Source organism: Bubalus bubalis, chromosome 4 (assembly GCF_019923935.1).
Source record: "Bubalus bubalis isolate 160015118507 breed Murrah chromosome 4, NDDB_SH_1, whole genome shotgun sequence".
NCBI classification, from domain to species: Eukaryota; Metazoa; Chordata; class Mammalia; order Artiodactyla; family Bovidae; genus Bubalus; species Bubalus bubalis.
Genome location: NC_059160.1, coordinates 86,861,148 through 86,879,938, shown reverse-complemented (window position 1 = coordinate 86,879,938; position 18,791 = coordinate 86,861,148). Strand labels below are relative to the sequence as shown.

Sequence of the window (18,791 nt, the reverse complement as noted above, 5' to 3'; positions counted from 1 at the left end):
ATTTTGGTTAACCTCAGAAAAGTTTCAATGTAAACAGCTTTCCTTAAAATGGTAAGTGGTGCCTTTAACAAGCAGAACTGAAATTGTAGTGCTATTTATTAAATCCTAATTCCTTCTTCATATATACTGAGGATTATGCTTACAGTGGAATCCTGGAGTGGGTGGGAAATGACCACAAAAGACCCCTAGCCATGGTTAAGGGCTGCAAAGCTATCTTCTACACTGCTCTTGCATTAAGTGATTTTTACTGTGAATGACAGGTTTTTCATTTACAACCCTTCCTTAATTTTTTTTCCTTTATTTCAGATTCAGGTTTGACATCATCAAACCTACAGGAAGTTTAGGGCCACCTACTGAAAGAAAGACTCTTTTACAGACTTCAAAATGAGCATGAACATGTATTTCCACATATAGGACAGATCCAATAAATGCAACCTTGACTAATGAAGGAACTTAATTGTTAAAAAAAAAAAAACAACCCACAGAAAAGCTCAACTCACACCACGATATCCTCTGTTGTCGTGGGTCCAGGAAAGCTGGAGCAGGGGCTGGCAGGTCCCAGGCTTCACTCTTGGGGGACAGCTGGACAGCTTAGCCCCACCTGGGAGGATGCTTTCGTTGACATCTCAGGTTGCCGCCTGACGATTGGTGGCTGGGGCTGGAAGGGAGGGTCCACAGGAAACGCGACACTGGGGATGCTGCCCCCTATCACATGATGGAAATTTCCACTCTTTAGAAAGGCGAAAAGAAAAGAAAGAAGGGTCTTTCAATCCACCCTTTTCCCCTGGATCCCAATCGGGAGAGGGAAGAAAAAGGCGGGTGAGTGAAGCTGTTTATATTTTCCGTTGACTTAAAGACTTGTCAGTGTGCAAACCTGTGGCTGGATCCCAACTGGGATATGTGCGTGTGTGTGCGCGCGCGCCCGCCCGTGTGCGCATGGGGACAGGCACACGTCTGCAGTGTGGTCTCTCAACCTTCTGGGGCTTAGGTCAGGCGCTGTGGCTCCTCGTGTCTTGTTGATGGTCCTAAATCCTTATCATTTTCCAAAGGATCCCACAGCGTGTGGGTTACTGCAGGCTAATGACCGGACTGACTAGAAATTAAGTAAACCAGGGCAAACCGAAGTAAAGGGCACAGGCTGGGAAAGCTCCTGTGAGTCTCTATGCCAGGAGAAGTGACTGTGCCAAGGCGGTCTATTCCTGGGGGGCGGGCAGTGGGTGGCTTGCGCTGGAACGCCCCGCCCGCGAGCCCGGGTTCCCTGGGTGCTCGAATTTCGAGATGCTTGTTTTGAGACCGCCATCCACAGCCGTGGCGCCGCCGCCTGCCTGGCCAGGGGATCCGAGACCCTCTGGAGGAACTGGCTCCACGTTAGCTAAGGATCGTGCTGGAGAGGTGTTACCCGAGTCGCGGGACCAGTGCCCGCGTCCTCGGGGTGGGGACACTGGATGCAGGACCTAAAATAGACCCATCTTCCCTGACAGCTGGGCCCCCTGGGAGGCCAGCGCGGTTCCCTGGGTCGGGAGCTCGGGCTTGGCCCAGGAAACTCCGGGGAGGCTCCTGTAGGGGAGGAAGAAGGCGAGATCAGCGCTGGATCTGGGGACCGTGGCTGCCGGCGGTGAGCGCGTTTCTTGCCGTCGGACTGAGAAGACTGGGGCGTCCAGAAAACAGGGAAAGAGCGGCGCAGAAAAGCGAGCAGGAACGACAAGTGGAACCAAGGGAACGGAGAGGGGCCGTCGGGGAACAGGGTTGAAGTCCGAGGAGGAGGAGAGAAGGAGAGAGCGATAAGGGTTCAGACCCCCAGAGGGGTAGGAGTAGGAAGGAAAATGGAGAAAAGGGAGAGAAAGAATGGAAGGAAGAGAGGATGGAAACGGGAGCGGGGACGCTGGGAGCACCTCGGAGTCCGGGAGAGGAGAGGGGTGAGCGCGGGGACCAGCTCCAGAGCCGCGCGAGGTTCAGGGAGGGGCTCTTTGCACAGGTGGGCGTGCGCCCTAGTGGGCGTTGGCTGGAAGTGGAGAAACCGCGCGTCCACCAGCTTCCCCTTAGTGAACCAGCAGGGAAAGGTTGCGAGTGTCCCTTCCATGTGCACCGAACCAGCCCAGGAAGTGGGTACCAGGTTGCCGACTTGGTTAGAGGAACTGGGTAAACTAAACCAGGGATGATCCAGAAATCTCCACCTGCAGTCCTCCACAGAGCCTTTAAATACCTGGGCCTGATTTCACCGGAGGACGCCAGGTTGGCTCTTGATGTGTATCTCTTAGTGCAAAAGGTGTATTTCTACCTGTCTCAGAGGGATCTCAGACCCTGAGAAGAGAGGAGAAGCGAAGGGTAACCTCTGCTGGAGTTGTAAGAAGACCTGGTCTTGCGTTTAACCTCCACCTCCTCCTGGTCAGGTGCCCCATCCCCCAAGGCTGCTGGACCTGCTTTCTTTGTTATTGGTTGGGTAGTGGTGCACTTTGGCACCCTTAAGGAAAGGAGGGAGTGGCCAGCCTTTCACCACGAATGGTCTGTTTCCCAAATTCCTGATTTCCTATATTCATCTTTATTCGCTCGCTAGGCAGTGCAGACATAAGCATTATGACATCATTATGACTAAATTGTCTTATGTTGTAAAGAGAGGATCCTACACCCAGATCACATTTCCAGGGCCTGGGTTTGTTTCAGCTTTGGTTAAAACTTTTCATTACCTTAACTTTTGCTGGGAGGAGGTGTAAATGCGCCTGTGGTTTTTTTTTTTTTTTTGTCCCCACACTGCAAATAAGTCTCTAAGGAGTGGGTGAGAGTGGTGGACTCTCTCATATGGAACACAAGAAATGTTTGTGTGTGTGTGATACAGTCTCAAATTCTAACAAATGAATCTACAGAAAATCTGTGTTTTAGGTAGAAGATTGTAAGCACAGAGACACTGAAGACAGTATCCGATCTCCCCAAGTTACAGAATACCATGGGGTGGTAAAGAGTCAGACATGACTTAGCGACTAAACAACAACACATATGTGTTCAGAGACAGAAAGCTTCTAACGGGCTGATTTTATCACAAAACCTCAAAAAACAGGAAGACTGGGGTAAAGGGATAAATACCTTTCAAGGCTGTGGGCATAGGAGGTCAGCTCTTCTGCCAGAGTATGCAGTGCTAGGTGCCCCAAAGAGGCTAGTTTCTGGTAGATTCATCATAATAATGGCTCACGCATACATATCAATTACTATATTCCCTATATGTTACTAAGTGCTTCTTTTAACATTTGACCCTCATCTGACCCTAGCCTATTGAGCTAGATTCTATTATTCTAGCTATATTATAGATCAAGAAATGGATATACACAGTGTGGGGAACATAGAACATCTTTGGAAGTTCTGTTTAGGCATTAATTATTCTTAAGTGTACAGAACAATCTTCTTTCACTTTATATTTAATCATAGTCAGAACTAGACAGGTTCTGGAGACCCAAGACTGACTTCTTAGTCTATTAGAGATAATTCTATCCTAAGAAAGCCAAAAGCAGCTTAAGAATTAATATTTGTCAGACCCAGGACTGGATTTTTTTTTTTACAAGTGACATTTGAGAAATGCATAACTATGGTTCAGTTCAGTTGCTCATTTGTGTACGACTCTTTGTGACTCCATGGACTGGAGCATGCCAGGCCTCCCTGTCCACCACCAACTCCCAGAGCTAGCTCAAACTCATGTCCATTTTGTCAGTGATGCCATCCAACCATCTCATCCTCTGTTGTCCCCTTCTCCTCCTGCCTTCAGTCTTTCCCAGCATCAAAGTCTTTTCCAATGAGTCAGTTCTTCACATCAGGTGGCCAAAGTATTGGAGTTTCACCTTCAGCGTCAGTCCTTCCAATGAATATTCAGGACTGATTTCCTTTAGGATTGACTGGTTGGATCTCCTGGTAGTCCAAGGGACTCTCAAGAGTCTTCTCCAACACCACAGTTCAAAAGCATCAATTCTTGAGTGCTCAGCTTTCTTTATAGTCCAGCTCTCACATCCATACATGATTACTGGAAAAACCGTAGCTTTGACTAGATGGATCTTTGCTGGCAAAGTAATGTCTCTGCTTTTTAATATGCTGTCTAGGCTGGTCATAACTTTTCTTCCAAGGCGCAAGCATCTTTTAAAAACAGCATGGCTGTAGTCACCATCTGCAGTGATTTTGGAGCCCAAGAAAATAAAGTCACAGTTTCCATTATTTCCCCATCTATTTGTCATGAAGTGATGGGACTGGATGCCATGATCTTAGTTTTTTGAATGTTGAGTTTTAAGCAACTTTTTCACTCTCCCTTTCACTTTTAAGAGGCTTCTCAGTTTATCAAGCTCTCAGGACAAGCATAATATAGCAGCTTGTGAACTTCTGAGCTAAAGGTTTTTCTTCTTTTATATTATCATTTTTGTTCATTTCTGCAGTGGTTTTTAGGCATATTCCCCCCACTCACCCCCCATCCTTTGTACTGACAATAATTTTTCTAACTATTTTTTTTTTTCTTCTCATTAAAATTTTTTTTTTTATTTTGGAGTATATATATCTCCATTCTTTTTCAGATTCTTTCCCTATTTTTAAAAAACTTAAATCTGTTTTATTTCTTGCAAATCCAAAGCAATAATTTCTATAGAAAACAAAAATTTAATGAAGTTTAATGAACATATATTTTAATATGTATAGGTAATATTACTATTCTAAAAATGTATAATATATATAAAAGTAATATTACTATTCTAAAAAATTCCATGTATCACATGAAACCATCTCGCATACTACTACTACCCTGATGATGTCTTGTAGGAAGATGAGGGATAGAAGAAGGGGAGAGCCAAAAGAAAGGAAGACTCTTCAAAGTCAGACTGAGTCAAGCCCTTTTTATGTGTGAATCACATTTAATCTTCACACAGTACTCCACTGTATCAGATCAGATCAGATCAGATCAGTCACTCAGTCGTGTCCGACTCTTTGTGACCCCATGAATCACAGCGCGCTAGGCCTCCCTGTCCATCACAAACTCCCGGAGTTCACTCAGACTCACGTCCATCGAGTCAGTGATGCCATCCAGCCATCTCATCCTCTGTTGTCCCCTTCTCCTCCTGCCCCCAATCCATCCCAGCATCAGAGTCTTTTCCAATGAGTCAACTCTTCACATGAGGTGGCCAAAGTACTGGAGTTTCAGCTTTAGCATCATTCCTTCCAAAGAAATCCCAGGGCTGATCGCCTTCAGAATGGACTGGTTGGATCTCCTTGCAGTCCAAGGGACTCTCAAGAGTCTTCTCCAACACCACACTTCAAAAGCATCCGTTCTTCAGCGCTCAGCCTTCTTCACAGTCCAACTCTCACATCCATACATGACCACAGGAAAAACCATAGCCTTGACTAGGCAAAACTTTGTTGGCTAAGTAATGTCTCTGCTTTTGAATATGCTATCTAGGTTGGTCATAACTTTCCTTCCAAGGAGTAAGCGTCTTTTAATTTCATGGCTGCAGTCACCATCTGCAGTGATTTTGGAGCCCCCCAAAATAAAGTCTGACACTGTTTCCACTGTTTCCCTATCTATTTCCCATCTAGTCCCAAGTGATGGGACTGGATGCCATGATCTTCATTTTCTGAATGTTGAGCTTTAAGCCAACTTTTTCACTCTCCACTTTCACTTTCATCAAGAGTCTTTTTAGTTCCTCTTCACTTTCTGCCATAAGGGTGGTGTCATCTGCATATCTGAGGTTATTGTTATTTCTCCTGGCAATCTTGATTTCAGCTTGTGTTTCCTCCAGTCCAGCGTTTCTCATGATGTACTCTGCATATAAGTTAAATAAACGGTGACAATATACAGCCTTGACGAACTCCTTTTCCTATTTGGAACCAGTCTGTTGTTCCATGTCCAGTTCTAACTGTTGCTTCCTGACCTGCATACAGATTTCTCAAGAGGCAGATCAGGTGGTCTGGTATTCCCATCTCTTTCAGAATTTTCCACAGAATACTCCACTGTATAGGTATTTGTAATTTCCATTTTACAGAGGAGGAGATTCCAGCTCAGAGAAATTAAGCAAAGAGCCAAGGATCACAGAGATAGTAAGCGACAGGGCTGGCATCAGAACTGTGGTCCCTCCTATGCCAAGGTTCCTGCTTCCTATAAAGACAGCAGTAAGATGAAGACCACGAGGAGAGCAAAAACTTAAATCAAGAAGCTTAGAGAGATGTTATACAACAGAATGGGCTGTGAGAAATGGGAGAATGGAAAAAAACAAATCACTTTCACGTGCCTCTTAATCTTCTGGTCTTCTTTCCACTGTTTGTAATGACCTAATTTCATTCATTCATTCTGCAAACAATCATTGAATATCATTATCCCCCAGGAAGTATTAGGGAGTTTCTTTTCTCCTACCAGAGTCCCAGGCAAATACTAGGTGATCAAAAAATGTTTGTTGAGTAGAAGGATGAGTCTAGTGAAGGAAAGAATAAATAAGCAAACAGTTGTGTTAACAGCATGTGAAGGGCCAGGGGAAAAAAATCAGATTTGAGCACTCTGCCACCAAATCTGGCTTAGGAAAGGGGTCAGAGAACATTTCTAGACCAGATGATACCTCAGATGGGTTTTGAAGCAGAAATAAAAGTCAGCCAGGCAAAGAAGTGAAGGAAGTAGGGGAGGATTCTCAACAGAAAGACTGGCCTAAGCAGAGAAACAAGGTAGAGACCATTTGGGGAATTTAAGAGTTCAGTGGAGATTGCTGGGAGGAGGTGAGGGTAGGGGGGTGGGGATGGGTGGGGGGGGGGGGGTTGGGTGAGTATATGGTCTGGGTCCTAACATGCTTTCTCTGCAAATGTCCCATAGCTCTGCCTCTCTCTTGAATGTCGGAAGTGAACTGTGCTAACAGGGAACAAAATGTCTGAATATAATAAGAGTTAGTGATACATTTTATTATTTTATCATTTTATTATGGGCCTATAATAGAGGACTATAACTCTTTATAATGTTAGTGTTTTAAAACCTAAGCTCAGATAGGAAGACCAGACCTTGTTGTCCTCTGTACGGGAAAACCAAATTATTTTTCTTGTTCTTAAGGGGATATTTTATTTTGGTATAGGTACAATCCACATGATCATGAAAAAGACTTCCTAGCTAATGCTTTATTATGCTTTTCTTAAAAGGTAGCTTGGAGGGATGTGTATTTCTCTTCTTATTTTAGTTTTTGTTGATTTTATTTTTCACTTTAGCATGCTAAAGAAGAATCAGAAAGTAAAAAATTTATTAAAAAAAATGAAATGAGAAGACAGTAATAAATTTCACTCTCTTATCTCCAAAATAGATGTTTAAGCCAATTAAAATTCTAGGTTTTGATAGTAGACTTTGAAAACTTAACTCCCAGCATCTCGTTTTTCTTTAGGGATCTTTTATACTAGTTTTTCATTGCAGGTTCAGAGGTCTGCATGCCACTTCACCATTTCCAGACTTGTAAAACACTCACTCACACTGTCATGAGGAAGGGAATTCAAAGAGTGACTGAAACCTATAAGTAATCCCAAACCTAATTTCCGTTAACAGATTAAAACCTCCACATTTTAGCATTAGATCCTTGGGTAAGTTTCTTAATCTTTCTGAGTTTCAATCTCTTTGTCTATAAAATTTGGATCATAATAGAATCAATCTCACGATCTATTAAATGAGTTAACATATGTAAAATTCTAGACTAATGCCTAACACATAAGAAGCGTTTAATATGTGATAGCTCTTATCATTAATGTTACTCCTTCTGTCACCCAAAGCACTGTTTGAAGTGTTAACAAATGTCTGTACTAAGTGTTATTTGATAACGTGTTCTCCTCGAAGTGCTATAACTACAATGAGGGAAACAGAAGGGAGGCAATGAAAAGAGGACTAAATAATACTCATGTGGGACAGTTCAGCCCAGATCAGTGTCATTCCCTGTATAATAAGATTGAAATGTTCCCTATTTCCTGTTGGCTCTTTGCCCCTAGCGCTCCTGATAGATCCAGTGTGTATTCACCATTAAAATGAGCATCATGTCTGGTTCCCTTGTTTTCTCTCATTTTTGTCTCTTTTGGTCACTCCTGTCACCCTGGTACCTCACATAGTGTCTGGCGTAAACAGACACTCATGCATGTTTATTGAATGAAGGAAGGAAGGAGGAAAACATGTTCCCCTTTTTTTTAAAACAACATTTATTCTTCAAATAAACACTTTTTCGTCACAATATTGAAGGCCTTTACAAAATAAATCTGCATTGTGAATAATCAATATAAATATTTTAAAATTAAATTATTTTTTCATTGTGTTTCATTGCACATAATGAAACACACAGGTTTGAGAGTCAGGGCATGTGGATATGAATCCTGGAGCCATCACAGAGTTGGGCTTCCTGGATTTGGATCTTGGCTCCATCCTTCTGACTTCTCAGGTTCAAATTCTGGCTCCCTTACTTTCTACCTGAGCCACATTGAGCAAGTCACTTAACCTGACTGCTTCATTCTCTTTATCTGTAAAGTGAGTGAAACAGTTCCTATTTCAGAAGGATTTTATGAGAATTAAATGAGTTAATTTATTCAGAAGCATATTTGGCACTTTGTAAGCATTAGAGGGGTTTGTTAACAGTTAAAAGAAACCCTTTATTTCCAGGTAGCTATAATAAAAGTACCTGTGTTACAGAATTAATTAGATGATACTGCACGATACACATTAATAACAATAAACACCCCCAAATGTTACTGTTGCTACTGCTATTATATTTGTGTCTTATGGGGAGGAGTTGGCGCCCTGCCCGTAGCCTTTCCATTCTTGGTCCATTGAAAGTCTTATTGATTCTACCTTACATTTCCTCCCCACTCTGTGTGTTCGTGCTGTTATTTGTCCTTGCGTCATTTGCGCCTTTTACACCACATACTCCTCAAGACCAGGACTTTACTCTTTGTTTTGGCATAATTTTATAACATTGGGTACTATATTCATTTCATACATTTCATATTTCATGAAACATTCACAGTACTATAAAAATGTTAAATGAGAAAAAGAAAAAAAGATGTAATTCACCAGGAGGCAACTTTGGCCGACAGCTGATCAGGCTGTTGTGTTCGCAGTGTTGGTACTTGGTGAGGGCTGCCCAGCAGCGTCCCCAGGGGCAACTGGTGGTTCGCGGGTAACGCCCAGGTCCCGCCGGCTCGTGGGGGGCATGAGCTGGGTCGCTATGCACAGGGAGGACTGCAGGAGGCCACCGCCTGGGGTTGCCACATCGTTCACAGGTTTTGCCTGCTTTGCCATTAATACAACTTCACTAGAAAGATCAGGCTAATGAGTCAGGCAAACTTGGAGGGAGACATAGCAAAGAACTGAAAAAGGTGGGGAGAGAGAGGCATTCTTTAAGGGGAGAGGCTACGGTGAAGAAACGTTTCCTGCATGCTACATGGGGCTACATGCTATGGTCTTATTTTCTGGAATTTTTCCAAAGGGGACAGAGGAATATGGTACCTGGATGCAGAATGTTCTTACAGACCAAACGACCAAACCGACCTTGATTGTTGATGGGATCCAACTAAAGGGGTTTGTGCTTCCGCCCTCACTTTGTGCATTCCTGGGAAACAGTCAGACGGTTCAGAGCTCTGCAGAAATGGAGGCCGCTGTGACAGCCCCGAGAACACAGTTCAGCACGATTTTATTTCTTCTTGCCTTTGAAGCGGCTCTTTAGTGACAGCACACCTTTGAAAAAGATCTGATACTATTTTGGCATCGTTAGCTATGCTGTATTTATACTTGCTGTGCAGAGGAGTCTGCACTGTTGCTTGATTTGTATAAATTTATAATTTTAAAGCCATTATAGTTTCACAGGAAGTTGCAAAGGTAACACAGAGAGACCCCATGTACCTTTCAAAGCTAGTTTCCTCCAGTGGTTACCTGGGACATAATTTTCTTACAATATCAAGGCCAGGAAAGTGACATCGGTGCAATATGTGTATATATTTTCTCTGCCATTTTATCACATGCACAGATTTATGCAGCCACCATCACAACCAAGAGACAGAGCTTCCATGCTACAGAGATGAAGAACCTTTGTAGTCACACCCTTCTCTTTCTCTCTACCCTTGGCAAACAGCTATTTTCCATCTCTTTATTTATTTATTTTTATCATTTTGAGGATGTTACATAAAAGAAATCATAGTGTATGGGATCTTTTGTGGAATCAATTTTTTTTTCACTTGGTATAATGCTCTTGAGAGTCATTCAAGTTGTTGTATCCATGCATGCATGCATGCTAAGTCACTTCAGTTGTGTCCAACTCTTTGCAACCCTATGGACCATATCCCAACAGGCTCCTCTGTCCATGGGATTCTCCAGACAAGAATACTGGAGTGGGTTGCCATGCCCTCCTTCAGGGGATCTTCCTGACCCAGAGATCAAAACTGCATCTCTTTTGTCTCCTGCATTGGCTGGTGGGTTTTTTACCACTAGTACCACCTGGGAAATGGGTTGTTGTATTCATAGTTGATCATAGTGCTCACGATGGTGTGATCACTGACCTAGAGCCAGACATCCTGGAATGTGAAGTCAAGTGGGCCTTAGAAAGCATCACTACGAACAAAGCTAGTGGAGGTGATGGGATTCCAGTTGAGCTATTTCAAATCCTGAAAGATGATGCTGTGAAAGTGCTGCACTCAATATGCCAGCAAATTTGGAAAACTCAGCAGTGGCCACAGGACTGGAAAAGGTCAGTTTTCATTCCAATCCCAAAGAAAGGCAATGCCAAAGAATGCTCAAACTACCGCACAATTGCACTCATCTCACACGCTAGTAAAGTAATGCTCAAAATTCTCCAAGCCAGGCTTCAGCAGTATGTGAACTGTGAACTTCCTGATGTTCAAGCTGGTTTTAGAAAAGGCAGAGGAACCAGAGATCAAATTGCCAACATCCGCTGGATTATGGAAAAAGCAAGAGAGTTCCAGGAAAACATCTATTTCTGCTTTATTGACTATGCCAAAGCCTTTGACTGTGTGGATCACAATAAACTGTGGAAAATTCTGAAAGAGATGGGAATACCAGACCACCTGATCTGCCTCTTGAGAAATCTGTATGCAGGTCAGGAAGCAACAGTTAGAACTGGACATGGAACAACAGACTGGTTCCAAATAGGAAAAGGAGTTCGTCAACGCTATATATTGTCACCCTGTTTATTTAACTTCTATGCAGAGTACATCATGAGAAATGCTGGACTGGAAGAAACACAAGCTGGAATCAAGATTGCCAGGAGAAATATCAATAACCTCAGATATGCAGATGACACCACCCTTCTGGCAGAAAGTGAAGAGGAACTCAAAAGCCTCTTGATGAAAGTGAAAGTGGAGAGTGAAAAAGTTGGCTTAAAGCTCAACATTCAGAAAATGAAGATCATGGCATCTGGTCCCACCACTTCATGAGAAATAGATGGGGAAACAGTGTCAGACTTTATTTTTCTGGGCTCCAAAATTACTGCAGATGGTGACTGCAGCCATGAAATTAAAAGACGCTTACTCCTTGGAAGGAAAGTTATGACCAACCTAGATAGCATATTCAAAAGCAGAGACATTACTTTGCCAACAAAGTTTCGTCTAGTCAAGGCTATGGTTTTTCCTGTGGTCATGTATGGATGTGAGAGTTGGACTGTGAAGAAGGCTGAGCACCGAAGAATTGATGCTTTTGAAGTGTGGTGTTGGAGAAGACTCTTGAGAGTCCCCTGGACTGCAAGGAGATCCAACCAGTCCATTCTGAAGGCGATCAGCCCTGGGATTTCTTTGGAAGGAATGATGCTAAAGCTGAAACTCCAGTACTTTGGCCACCTCATGCGAAGAGTTGACTCATTGGAAAAGACTCTGATGCTGGGAGGGATTGGGGGCAGGAGGAGAAGGGGACGACAGAGGATGAGATGGCTGGATGGCATCACCGACTCGATGGACATGAGTTTGAGTGAACTCCGGGAGTTGGTGATGGACAGGGAGGCCTGGCGTGCTGCAATTCATGGGGTCGCAAAGAGTCGGACACGACTGAGCGACTGATCTGATCTGATTCATAGTTGGGGCCTTTCTATTGGCAAGTAGTATTCCAATTGTTTGACTGTACTTCCTCGTATATTTTTGTATTTTTCCTCTCACTTGATATACTTATTTAGAACTTTAGTTGGATTAAAGAGGTGCTGAAGGAACTTGATGACGTGAAGTGTGAAGGTAAAATTTGAATGTTTCTCTTAAAAATGACATTTGTATGGTAGGGCAAAAAGGTGTATGAACTACATCTCCATTTAAGATGGAGGTCATTGGAGGGATGGAAAGGAGAAAAAGAATAGGGCAGAGAGAGTATGTCTTCAGACAGTAAGTTATAAAACCTAGAATCTGTTAAAATTTCCACACCCATTTAATAATCTATTCTGTGATTTTACATTTAGTCTAGACAGCTCCAATTTCTTGAAACTAACAAAAACAAAGCCTCTGTAGTAGGAAATCCCCTGCCAGTTTATGCTCAGTCACATAGCTGATAACTCAGGGACAGACACATGACTGGAAATGCCAGCAAATGGCACTTTAGTTTGACAGGGTCACTGAGAGTCAAAATAGCATCTTTGGCCCCAGGGCAACTATCAAGGGTCCAGAGACAGTCAGTGTTACCTTACTCTGCTTCATCCCTCCGGCCAATGGGAGGAGCATCCCCTAGAGGTCACTTAAGTGTTAAGAGAGGATGTTATCGCTCACCTGAATGCCCGCAAACCTGGAGGCTGGTGGCTGTAACGACTAAGGCAGTGCATCACTTCTGTAGGACTGGAAGAGGTAAGCTTGGCCCCTCCATCAGTCAGCACCTAATTAGGCAACTTCCCACCCTAGTACTACCATGCCTCCAAGCAGAGGAAAGAAAGAAATAGCCACTACTATCTGAAAGTGTAAATACTCCTTTAAGTTCTTAGAATTTCACATTATGGGCTTTCTGAGTCACAACAATTCACAACATAACACTATCACTCAGGAACCCTGATTAGAAGAAAGTTTAACTGAAGGCATTGTCCACTAAATCTCCATTTAATGCTTTATGTTACCAGAAAAATATTTCTTATCCCACATCCTCTGCCTGAGGATGAAAGGTAGATACAGGATGCTCGTTTCAAAGCCTAAAACATAGAAAGGACCAGGAATGTCATAGCTAAAATAACTTATAACTTCTTTGATAGGCAAATCTGCTTTTCTGAATCTTTCAAAATGAAAGAGAATTGTTTGTACTGTCTTTATGATTTATTTTTATTTTGTGTAAATGTTAGATATCTCATATTGATTTACAGGCTGTTCTTCTGGGTCACGTCTCCTGTGTTTGGACCACATGGTCACAGCATGTGGTAGGGCAGTTAACTCAACCCTGCAATCTTGAAGGAGCCAACACTTGGCTGTCAATGGGAAGACTGAACAAAAGGCCCACTGAATTTAGTTTACTTTTCTTATATTAATGCTGTTTACTTATATGACTAATGATGACAGTCATTGGCGTAGGGGGGCAGACACAAAATATAAGCACATACATAAACTGTGGTTCCCAGCACTGTAGTGATTTTTTTTAAGGGGTGATGGGGAGGTTGTTTGTTTTCGAATTTTTGTTCTTTAAAGAAAAGAAGTAGAGCTTTTCTGAAAGAAAAATAAAATATAAATACTGCATGTATTATATTAATGTACATAGAAATCAAGTACTAGCTGTACAGTTACTTTCAAACCATGTTGTAACACTATAGCAGTATCCACACTTTGAAGAATGAAACAAAATCCAATGCTTTACATTACTTTTTATACCAGAATTACAGAATGTTCAAACTCCTTAACTGGTGGTCAAGGCCAACCTCAGACAGACTCTGCACGAACATTCCATTTGAGATAAAGTAGACTGTAGTCATTTTGCTATTTCTGGGTCCAAACTTCTGAAACCATTACTCCTGCCTGGAACCCCTCTCACCTCGGAAGCCACAGCATTTTTCCTCCATGACACCTGCTCTCTTTGCCCCAACTCTCTTGCTGAGCCCTCCAGTTTAGGTCCATTACTTGGTGACAGGGACCCTATTAGAAATAGTGTCCAACATGGAGTAGGTACTCCATGGACATTGAACTGGATTCTGCACTCAGACATGGGGGTATGCGTGTCCTGCTCAGCCAGTCCTTCACCAGCTTTGGTCTTTGGATAAGTTATTCCATCTTTTTGATCATCAGTTGCCCTGCTTGAAAAATGGGGAGATAATATGGCATCATCAACTCAGTGAACATAAATGTGAGCAAACTCCAGGAGAGAGTGAAGGACAGGGAAGCCTGGCCTGGTGCAATCCACAGGGTCACAAAGAGTCGGACACGACTTAACGACTGAACAAGAACAAAGGTTAGGATATTACTGACTTGTTACAAGTCCCTGGCATAATGTTGGGCTGTCATGAATATGTTTATTACTAGTGAGAACTTAAATAAAAGAGATTTCAGACTTTACAAAATTAACAGGATAATGATGTGAGTGGAGGATGAAGAAAACTTGATTGTTTAGACTTCTCTGCATCTTTCAACCCTAATTGAGATCACAAGGAGGAACAGAGTCCCTCTCTGCCTGTCAGCAAGGAAGAGAGAGTCTCCAGCTGCCCACCCACTGAGACTGGATACAAACAAATGGAAACAGAATGATTCTTCCCTTCTTAAATCTATGGAAATATGTGTGGTTTGGCACAGATTTTAGTTTTAGTAAGAAATAATCAAGTGATGGATGAATTTTTATAAAGAAGGGAACAAATCCTAGATATTAGCTACAAAGAGTAATTAAAATAGTCTCATGATGAATCATCTATCCTTGAAGCTATTCACAAACACAACCTGTAGCCTCAGACAAGTGAAAATTTCCATGAATTAACTGGTTATTCGAGCTACATAATACCAAATTATTAGAGTTCTAATGCTTCCCTACAAATTGGTTGATATTTTACTGAAGCATGGCTTCAATCAAATCAAGAGTATAACTATTAGCTCTTTTTCTGGTTACACTTATGTCTAAACAAACTCCTTTTGTGTTTTGAATTACAGACCTAAAAAGGATGAGTTTAGACCATAGCATGCAATTACAAACAGAACAGCCATACCTTATTTATTTATTTTTTGTGTGTATTTTCAATTTTATTTTATTTTTAAACTTTACAATATTGTATTAGTTTTGCCAAACATCGAAATGAATTCGCCACAGGTATACCCATGCTCCCCATCCTGAACCCTCCTCCCTTCTCCCTCCCCATACCCTCCCTCTGGGTCGTCCCAGTGCACCAGCCCCAAACATCCAGTATCGTGCATCGAAGCTGGACTGGCCACTCGTTTCATACATGATATTATACATGTTTCAGTGCCATTCTCCCAAATCTCCCCACCCTCTCCCTCTCCCACAGAGTCCGAAATAGCAAAATATACTGAGTCTGGAATAAAGGGTCCCATACAAATTTTGACTTTTTCCTATTTAGGGCCACACCTTAAATAATTACTCTTTTATTAAGTGGTTGAAACTCTATTGGAACAACTCTAGAGTTGTTTCAGAATAACAACCTCTTCTAAAGGAGTTCTCAATATTAGGTGAAGTGCACATATGTACATGGATCTATACAAATTTCACAGTCACAGAGGAAGAACATTTGCTCAAAAGTCTCCTTAGTCTAACTAAGGATATGGAAAGTGAAAAGTGAAGTCGCTCAGTCATATCCGACTCTTTGCAACCCCATGGACTGTAGCCTATCAGGCTCCTCCGTTCATGGGATTTTCCAGGCAAGAGTGCTGGAGTGAATTGTCATTTCCTTCTCCAGGGGATCTTCCCAACCCAGGAATCGAACCCCGGTCTCCTGCATTGCAGGCAGACGCTTTACCGTCTGAGCCACCAGGAAAAGCTCTGTTAAATGACTGAGGAATACAGTGTTCTGATTAAGGGGAAAATTGTACCTTCTATGGATTGCTGATTTTCAAAGAATTAGAACATAGCAAGATTCATTTTAAAATCACAGTCTTATCAAATGTAATTTAATCTTTCAATGTTTCAGAGTGCCCTGGGCTCACCATCATGAATTTCATCTGTAATGGCCAAATTAAAAGGTGCCAGTTAATAGAAATTTCTTGTTGGTTGAAGAACTTTATAGTGTCTTCCTTCTGCTTTTAAACTTCTTGGAGAAATATCAAGGAAAATACATGTAGTAGTTCTGAACTAGGAAACTTAACCATGTTTAATATGGAAATCTCTAACATATTTCAAAGTAGAGAATGATATTCTGTAACTCTGTCTTCATCTAACTTCAACAATGGTTAATACTTGTCTGTTGCATTTCACCTATACTCAAGCCTTTCCTCCCTGCTGCTGCTAAGTCACTTCAGTCGTGTCCGACTCTGTGCGACCCCATAGACGGCAGCCCACCAGGCTCCCCCATCCTTGGGATTCTCCAGACAAGAACACTGGAGTGGGTTGCCATTTCCTTCTCCAATGCATGAAAGTGAAAAGTCAAAGTGAAGTCGCTCAGTCGCGGCCGACTCTTAGAGACCCCATGGATTGTAGCCTACCAGGCTCCTCAGTCCATGGGATTTGCCAGGCAAGAGCATTGGAGTGGGGTGCCATTGCCTTCTCCATAATCATTACCAGGTTATTTCTAAGCAGATCTCAGTCATCATACCATTTGGTCCATACATGATTCAGGATGTATCTCAAAAAGATAAGAAGTCTTTAAAAATAGCTAAAATATCATCACACCTTAAGTAAACCAATGTTTCCTTAATATTACCAAATATTCAGGCAGTGTTCAAATACCTGATTCTCTCTTTTGTTTTACCCTTACTGTGTTTGAATCTGAATGAAACAGGTGAACACACTCATTGGTTGATATTTCTCCTAAATCTGTTTTAACCCAGAGGTTCAACCACACTTTATCTCTCTCTCTTTTTTTAACCTCATGTAATTTATTTGATGATAAATCCCAATCATATGTCTGATAGAATTTTCAATATTCTGAATTTTGTTAATTTATACAACCTTAAAAATGTCACCCTAAAACTCTAATCTTCTGCCTTCTTCAATCTAACTCTTGTAAATTGTTTCTGTTTTAAAGAAAAATTGCACTTTGTTGTCATTTCTTTGCCGGCTACATTTTGTGCAAATATACAGGATACAAATATCCTTCCTCATGGTATCTGTAATTTACTGAACATTTCTTCTGGATAGAATCTGGCCAACCTGGAGTGCCCGTTCAGTATGGTTTCAAAATGTGTATTGATCTACTAACCCAGGTGCTTACTCAACTTTCTCTAAGATTGCAAGACATCACCAGTAAATAGTAGGGGTTGTTTTGATTTTAAAAGCTCTGCTATGTGACCGCATTTTTAGAAGCGTACTTTTCTATTACTGATATACAAAGATATATTTACTTGGAAGTTAACATATTTGGGATTTGCCTTAAAATAATGGAGTGGTTGTTTACACATAATGAGATTAACCCTGGCTGATAATTGTTGAAGCTGATAGTGCATATGTAAGGTTTCCGTATATTATTCCACCAACATTTGTATAACTTTGAAATATTCCCTAGTAAGAAATAAAAATGAAATACAGTATATAAGCTAAGTTATGTAATGAAACATTCCATTTTGGGAAACTTTATTGCCAAGGACACTTAAAAAATCATCTAGACCTACAGGGGTGGGATGGGGGCATAGGTTCAAAAGGAGGGAGATATAAATATACTTATGGCTGATTCACGTAAATATACTTATGACTGATTCACATTGTTGCACAGAAGAAAACAGACAGCATTGTAAAGCAGTTATCCTCCAATTTAAAAACATCATGTCTAAGGAACAATGCACTTTGGTTTGTCTAAAAACAAGTTAGTTTTCAAGTGAAAAAATCAATATTAAATAATATTTAAATAAAATGGAGAAATGGGGTTGGAGCGATTGAAAATGTGACTCATGCAGAGGTGATTCATTGGTTTTGTGATTTGACTAAGCTGCCTTCTTTAACACTCTAGTGTGGCAGAACCCATCAACATGCCCCTATAGTCTACCAATAGTTGACAAAAGACTCCCCGAAGAGGAATGACCCAAACCCTTTGATTATCCCATAAGAGAAGATGCTCAGATGGATTATGACAGTCATAAGCTTTCTCTGCTATTATGCCAGATGAGAATTCAGGTTTTATTTTCCAAGGTGAAGGTCAAAAGCAAAACTTTCCCAAAACCTATCAACATTTAACTTTAGTTTGACTTCCCTTTGTTCTATTTGTTGAAAAGGTAAGAGAATTAACACCTTATGCTTACATTAGCCATATATACTAGAAAATACTTTTCAAGGACATCTAGCTTCTATTCATAATAAGTTTCTATTATCTCATTAAGTAATTAATTTTGTTGTTTAGTCACTAAGTTGTGTCTGACTCTTTTCGACCCCATGGGCTATAACCCTCTAAGGCTCCTCAGTCCATTGGATTTCTCAGGCAAGAATACTGGAGTGATTGCCATTTCCTACTCCAGGGGATTTTCCAGACCCAGGGATCAAACCTGCATCTCCTGCACTGGCAGGCAGATTCTTTACCACTGAGCCACCAGGGTAAATAATAGTTAATTTTTTGTTATAATCTGCTATGCAACAGCAAAATTTAAGATTCTAAAGACATTTTCATGGGCAAAAGGTGAGAAGTTGGAATTTAACTGTATTTATCATCATCAATTTAAAATATGTAATAATATCATCAGTGATATTTTTACTTATATGAGTGTAAAAGTATTTTGTGGATTCACTCAGGCTTGGCCCT

At 41.5% G+C, this 18,791-nt stretch overlaps 1 protein-coding gene across 1 annotated transcript in view; it reads left to right on the top strand.

Moving 5' to 3' along the window:
* The first annotated feature begins 696 nt into the window (after positions 1–696).
* SLC38A4 (solute carrier family 38 member 4) overlaps positions 697–18,791 on the top strand; it is an 84,016-nt gene continuing 65,921 nt past the window's right edge. The window contains exon 1 of the mRNA XM_044941667.2: positions 697–819. The gene's annotated coding sequence lies outside the window, so the exon portion shown is untranslated. The remainder of the gene's footprint in view (positions 820–18,791) is intronic.